We start from the raw sequence: 7,363 nt of genomic DNA, 5'->3' as shown, positions 1-7,363 counted from the left end.
TCAATTTACATTCCCACCAACAGTGTGAGAGGGTACCCTTTTCTCCACATCCTCTCCAGCATTTACTGTTTGTAGATTTTCTGATGATGCCCATTCTCACCGGTGTGAGGTGATACCTCATTGTACTTTTGATTTGCATTTCTCTAATAATTAGTGATGTTGAGCAGCTTTTCATGTGCCACTTGGCCATCTGTATGTCTTCTTTGGGGAAATGCCTATTTAGGTCTTCTGCCCATTTTTTGATTGGTTTGTTTGTCTTTTCAGTATTGAGCTGCATTCACTTTTTATATATTTTGGAGATTAATCATTTGTCTGTTGATTCATTTGCAAATATCTTCTACCATTCTGAGGGCTGTCTTTTCGTCTTGCTTATAGTTTCCTTTGCTGTGCAAAAGCTTTTAAGTTTCATTAGGTGCCACTTATTTATTTTTATTTTTATTTCCATTACTCTAGGAGGTGGGTCAAAATATCTTCTACAAATATTATCTCCCAGGCTGTGGTTTGTCTTTTCATTTTCTTAACAGTCTTTTGTAGAGCAGAAAATTTTAATTTTAATTAAGTTCAGTTTATCAATCCATTTTTTCACAGACTGTGCATTTGGTGTTGCACCTATAAAACCACTGCCAAACCCAAAGTCACCTAGATTTTCTCTGATGTTATATTCTCAAAAAGTTTTATATTTTTTTTACATTTCGGTCTATACTCTTATTTTGAGTTGTTTTTGTGAAGGGTATATGGTCTGCATCTAGATTCATTTATTTTTCTTCTTTGCATATGGATGCTCAGTGATTTCAGCACCATTTGTTGAAAAAATTATTTTGGGTTCATTGTATCGTCTTTGCTCTTTTGTTAAACTTATGGTACTAGCATAAAAATAGACACATAGACCAATGGAACAGAATAGAGAGCTCAGAATTAAGCCCTTGCATATACAGTCAACTAACATTTGATAAGGAAGCCAGGAACATCCAGTAGGGAAAGGATAGTCCCTTCAACAAATGGAATCAGGAAAACTGAATAACCACATGCAGAAAAATGAAATTGGACCCCTATCTTACACCATTTACAAAAATTATCCTGAAATGGATCAAAGACTTAAACAAGACCTAAAACCGCAAAAGTCCTAGAAGAAAACATAGGGAAGATGCTCCCTGACATTGGTCTTGGCAATGTTTTTTTTAATGTTGCACCAAAAGCACAAGTGACAAAAGCAAAAATCAACAAGTGGGACTACATTAAACTAAAAAGTTTCTGCACAACAAAGGAAAAAATCAACAAAATGAACAGGCAACTTATGAAGTGGAAAAAAATATTTGCTAATCATGTATCAGATAAGGGAGTAATATCAAAAATATATAAAGAACTTATACAACACATACAACTCAATGATTAAAAACAACAATCCAATTTTTTCAATGGACATAAGAACAACATAGATATTTTTTCAAAAAAAGAAACCCAAATGGCCAACAGGTACATGAAAAGGTGCTCAACATTATTAAGCATCAGAGTAAAGTAAACCAAAGCTACAGTGAGATATCACCTCACACCTGTAAGACTACAGGTCATCAATAAATCAAGAGATAACAAGTGTTAGCAAGGATGTGGAGAAAAGGGAACCCTTGTGCAGTGTTGGTGGGATTGTAAGCTGGTTCAGCCACTATGGTGGAAAGTATGGAGATTCCTCAGAAAATTAAAAATAGAACTAATATATTATCCAGCAATTCCACTTCTCAGTATACATCCAAAGGAATGAAAGCAGTTAACAAAGAGATATATGAACTCCTATGTTTACTGCATCATTATTTACAATAGCCAAGATATGGAAACAAACTGTCCATTAATGGATGAATGGATAAAGAAGATGTGGTATGTATATATGCAATGGAATACTACTCATTCATTAAAAAAAAGGAAATTCTGCTCTTTGCAACAACATGAATGGACCTTAAGGACATCATGCTAAGTGAGATAAGTCAAACAGAGAAAGACAAATAATCTATGATAGCTCTCATATATGGAACCTAAAAAGCCCAAACTCATAACAGCAGAAAATAAAATGGCCTTTATCAGGAATTGGGGGGTGGGAGAATGGGAGAGATGTCATTTAAGAATAAATACTTGCAAATAATATATAAATAATTCCTAGAGATCTATACACAGCACTGTCATTATAGACAACAAAACTGTATTAAACATTAAATTTGCTAAGGAACTAAATTAATTGCTCCCAATATTAGAATAAATGATAACTATGTGATGCAATAGAGATGCTAGTTAATGGTACAATGGCAATCATACTGCAAAATAAATATATTAAATTAATATGAGGTACACCTTAAACTTACACAATGTTATGTATCAAATACAATTCAATAAAAAAATTAAAAACAGAAAGTCATGAAACCACAAAAGAAAAGATGAAGAGAGGAAGAGAGGAACAAAGGAACTACAAACAGCCAGAAACCAATTAACAATATGATAGGTCCATACGTATCAATAATTACTCTGAATGTAAATTAAATTCTCCAATCAGAAGACCAAGAGTGGCTGTACAAATTTAAAAAAACAAACAAACCAAGACCCAACTCTATGACGCCTACAAGAGACTGACTTCAACTTTAACGACACACATCGATTAAAGATAAGATATTCCATGCAAATGGAAAGGAAATATAAGCAAAAATATAGCTATACAGTAGTCTCCCCTTATCCATGGATCATGTTCCAAGATCCCCAGTGGATGTCTGAAACTGCAGATAGTATAGAGGCATACAAATATATACACTATGTTTTTTCCTATGGATACATACCTATGGTAAAGTTTAATTCACAAATTAGACACAATAAGACATTAACAATAACTCACAATAAAATGGAACAATTCTAATATACTGTAATAAAAATTATATGAATGTGGTTTCTCTCTCTCTCTCTCAAAATATCTTATTGTACTATACTTACCCTTCTTCTTGTGATAATGTGAGGCAATAAAATACCTACATGATGAGATGAAGAGAGGTCCGTGGTTGTATGTCAGGAGCAGACTATGTCAATGGTTGGGGATTCCAGGTGGGACAGAGTGGAATGGTGTGAGATTTCATCATTCAATTTAAAATTTATGAAATAAAAAGGATCATAAGAGACAGCTATGAACAACTATGCCGATAAATTGGACAACCTAGAAGAAATGGATAAATTCCTAGACACAACCTACCACAACTGAATCATGAAGAAACAGAAAATCTGAATAGACTGATTACAAGGTAAGGAGATTAAATCAGTGTTCAAAAACCTTCCAACAAACAGAAGTCCAGGACCAGATGGCTTCACTTGTGAATGGTACCAAACATTTAAAGTAAAATTAATACCAATCCTTCCAAACTCTTCCAAAAAAAAAAAAACAACAGAAAAGGAGGAAACACTTTCAAACTCATTTTACAAGGCCAGTATTATCCTCATAATGAAACCAGGCAAGGACACCACAAAAAGATACTGACAAGCCAATATCCCTGATAAATACAGATGCAAAAATCCTCAACAAAATATTATCAAAATGAAATCAACCCTATAAAAGAATCACAGACCATGATCAAATGGAATTTATTCCAGGGATCAACATCTGCAAATTAATCAATGTGATATACCACATTAACAAAATGAATGGTAAAAATCACATGAACATCTCAATAGATGCAGAAAAAGCATACAACAAAATTCAACATCCATTTATGATTTTTAACAATTTCAACAAAGTCTATATAGAGGGAACATACCTCAACATAATAGAGACCATATATGAAAAACCCAAGCTAACACCACACCTAATGGAGAAAACCTGAAACCCTCCTCTAAAAATTGGGAACAAGACAAGGATGACCACTCCCTCTCTCTTTTTTTTAAATTAATGGATTTTATTTAAATTATTTATCTATTTTGAAAGATTTATTTATTTATATATGTATTTATTTATTGGCTGCATTGGGTCTTCATTGCTGCATGCGGGCTTTCTCTAGTTGTGGCAAGTGGGGGCTACTCTTCATTGTGGTGCGCGGGCTTCTTATTGCAGTGGCTTCTCTTGTTGTGGAGCATGGGCTCTAGGCATGCAGGCTTCAGTAGTTATGGTGTATGGGCTCAGTAGTTGTGGCTTGCAGGCTCTAGAGTGCAGACTCAATAGTTGTGGCGCACAGGCTTAGTTCCTCTGCAGCATGTGGGATCTTCCCAGACCACGGCTGTGTCCCCTGCATTGGCAGGCAGATTCTAAACCACTGCACCACCAGGGAAGTCCCAAGGATGCCCACTCTCACCACTTTTATTCAATATAGTAGTGGAAGTCCTACCCACAACAATTAGGCAAGAAAAAGAAATAAAAGGCATTCCAATCAGAAAAGAAACATTAAAACTGTTGCTATTTGCAGATGATATATTATATATGGAAAACCCTAAAGACTTCATCAAAAATCTCTTAGAACTAATGAACAGATTCAGTAAAGTTGCAGGATACAAAATCAAAAAAAAAGTTGCATTTCTATACATTAATAATAAACTATCATAAAGAGAAAGAGGAAACCAATCCCTTTTACAACCTCATCGAAAAAAATTCTTAAGAATAAATTTAACCAAGGAGGTGAAAGACCTGTACACTGAAAATTAGAAGACATTTATGAAAGAAGAATAAATAAATGGAAAGACATTCCATGTTCATGGACTAGAAGAATTCATGTTGTTAAAACGTCCAAACCACCCAAAGCTATCTACAGATTCAACGCAATCCCTATCAAAATTCCAAAGGCACTTTCCAAAGAAATACAACAAACAATCCTAAAATTTCTTTGGAACTACAAAATACCCCAAGTAGTCAAAGCAATCTTGAGAAAGAATAACAAAGCTGGAGTCATCACACTTCCTGATTTCAAACTATATTACAAAGTTATAGTAATCAAAACAGTATGGTATTGGCATTAAAAACAGACACATAGATCAATGGAACAGAAAAGAGAGCCGAGAAACAAATCTATGCATATATGGTCAATTAATTTATGACAAAGGAGCTAAGATATACAGTTGGGAAAGGGAAGTCTCTTCAATAAATGGTACTGGGAAAACTAGACAGTCACATGCAAAAGAATGAAACTTAACAGCTACCTTACACCACACAAAAAAATTAACTCAAAATGACTCAAAAACTTGAATGTAAACCTGAAATCTTAAAAAAAAAATAACTCCTAGAAGAAAACATAAGCAGTAATCTCCTTGACATTGATATTGGTAAGAATTTTTTCGATTTGACACCAAAAGCAAAAATAACAAGTGCGACTACATCAAACCAAAAAGCTTCTGTATAGTAAAGGAAACCATCACCAAAATGAAAAGGCAACCTACCAAATGGGAGAAAATATTTGCAAATCATATATCTGATAAGGGGCTAATAACCAAAATGTATAAAGATCTCATACAACTCAACAGCCAAAGAAATGCAACTGAAAAATTGGCAGAGTATTGGAAGTGCTAGCCACAATAATCAGATGAAAAAAAGGAATCCAAATTGGAAAAGAAGAAGTAAAACAGTCACTGTTTGCAGATGACATGATACTATGCATAAAAAAATCCTAAAGACATCACCAAAAAACTACTAGAGCTCATCAATGAATTCAGTAAAGGTGCAGGATACAAAATTAACATACAGTTAATTTGCATTTCTGTACACTAACAACGAAGTACTAGAAAGATAAATTAAGGAAACAATCCCATTTACTACCATATCAAAAAGAATAAAACAGCTAGGAATAAACCTACCTAAGGAGGTAAAAGACCTGTACTCAGAAAACTGTAAGACACTGATGAAAGAAATTGAAGACAATACAAATAGATGGAAAGCTAGATGGTGTTCCTGGATTAGAAGAATCGATATTGTTAAAATGACCATACTACCCAAGGCAATCTACAGATTCAATGCAATCCCTATCAAATTATCAATGGCATTTTTCACAGAACTAGAACAAATAATTCTAAACTTTGTATGATACACAAAAGACCTTGAATAGCTAAAACAATCTTGAGAAACAAAAACAGAGCTGGAGGTATCATGCTCTCTGGCTTCAGACTATAGTACAAAGCTAAAGTAATCAAAACAGCATGGTACTGGCACAAAACAGATACAGAGATCAATGGAACAAAATAAAGAGCCCAGAAATAAACCCACACACCTATGGTCAATTTATCTATGACAAAAGAGGCAAGATATACAATGGAGAAAAGACAATCTCTTCAATAAGTGGTGCTGGGAAAACCAGACAGCGACATGTAAAAGAATGAAATTAGAATATTTTCTTATACCATATACAAAAATAAACTCAAAATAGATTAAAAAAATGTAAGACCAGAAACCATAAAACTCCTAGAAGAAAACATAGGAAGAACACTCTGACATAAATAGTAGCAATTTTTTTTTGGATCTATCTCTTAAGGCAAAGGAAACAAAAGCAAAAATAAATAAATGGGACCTAATTAAATTTAAAAGCTCTTGTAGAGCAAAGGAAATCACAAACAAAATGAAAAGACAACCTACTGAATGAGAGAAAATATTTGCAAATGATATTACTGATAAGGGATTAATATCCAGAATGTGTGAACAGCTCATACAACTCAACATCAAAAAAGCAAACAACCCAATTAAAAAGTGGGCAGAACACCTGAATAGACATTCTTCCAAAGAAGACATATAGATGGCCAGCAGGCACATGAAAAGATGCTCAACATTGTTAATCATCAGAGAAAGGCAAGTCAAAACCATTAGATATCACCTAATGCCTGTCAGATGGCTATCATCAACAAGAAAAAAACCCACAAATAAGAAATGTTGGAGAGGATGAAGAGAAAAGGTACCTTTTTGGTATATTGTGGTGGGAATGTAAATTGGTGCAGCCACTGTGAAAAACAGTAGGGAGGTTCCTCAAAAAACTAAAAATAGAACTACCATATGATCCAGCAATTCCACTCCTGGCCATATATCCAACAAAAACCAAAACATTAATTTGAAAACATTTATGCACCCCAATACTCATAGCAGCATTATTTACTATAGCCAAGATGTGAAAGCAATCTAAATGGCCTTCAACAAATGAATGGATAATGAAGATCTGGTATGTGTGTACACACACACACACACACACACACACACACACACACACAAATGGAATACTACTTGGCCATAAAAAGAATGAAATTTTGCCATTTACAACAAAATGGATGGACTTGGAGTACATTATTCTAAGTGAAATAAATCAGACAGAGAAAGGCAAATTCTGTATGGTATCATTTATATGTGGAATCTAAAAAATAAAACAAACTAGTGAATATAACA

This window comes from Hippopotamus amphibius, chromosome X, assembly GCF_030028045.1.
Source record: "Hippopotamus amphibius kiboko isolate mHipAmp2 chromosome X, mHipAmp2.hap2, whole genome shotgun sequence".
In the NCBI taxonomy this organism is placed as follows: Eukaryota; Metazoa; Chordata; class Mammalia; order Artiodactyla; family Hippopotamidae; genus Hippopotamus; species Hippopotamus amphibius.
The sequence above is the reverse complement of the archived record's forward strand: the minus strand, read 5'-3'. Positions refer to the sequence as shown.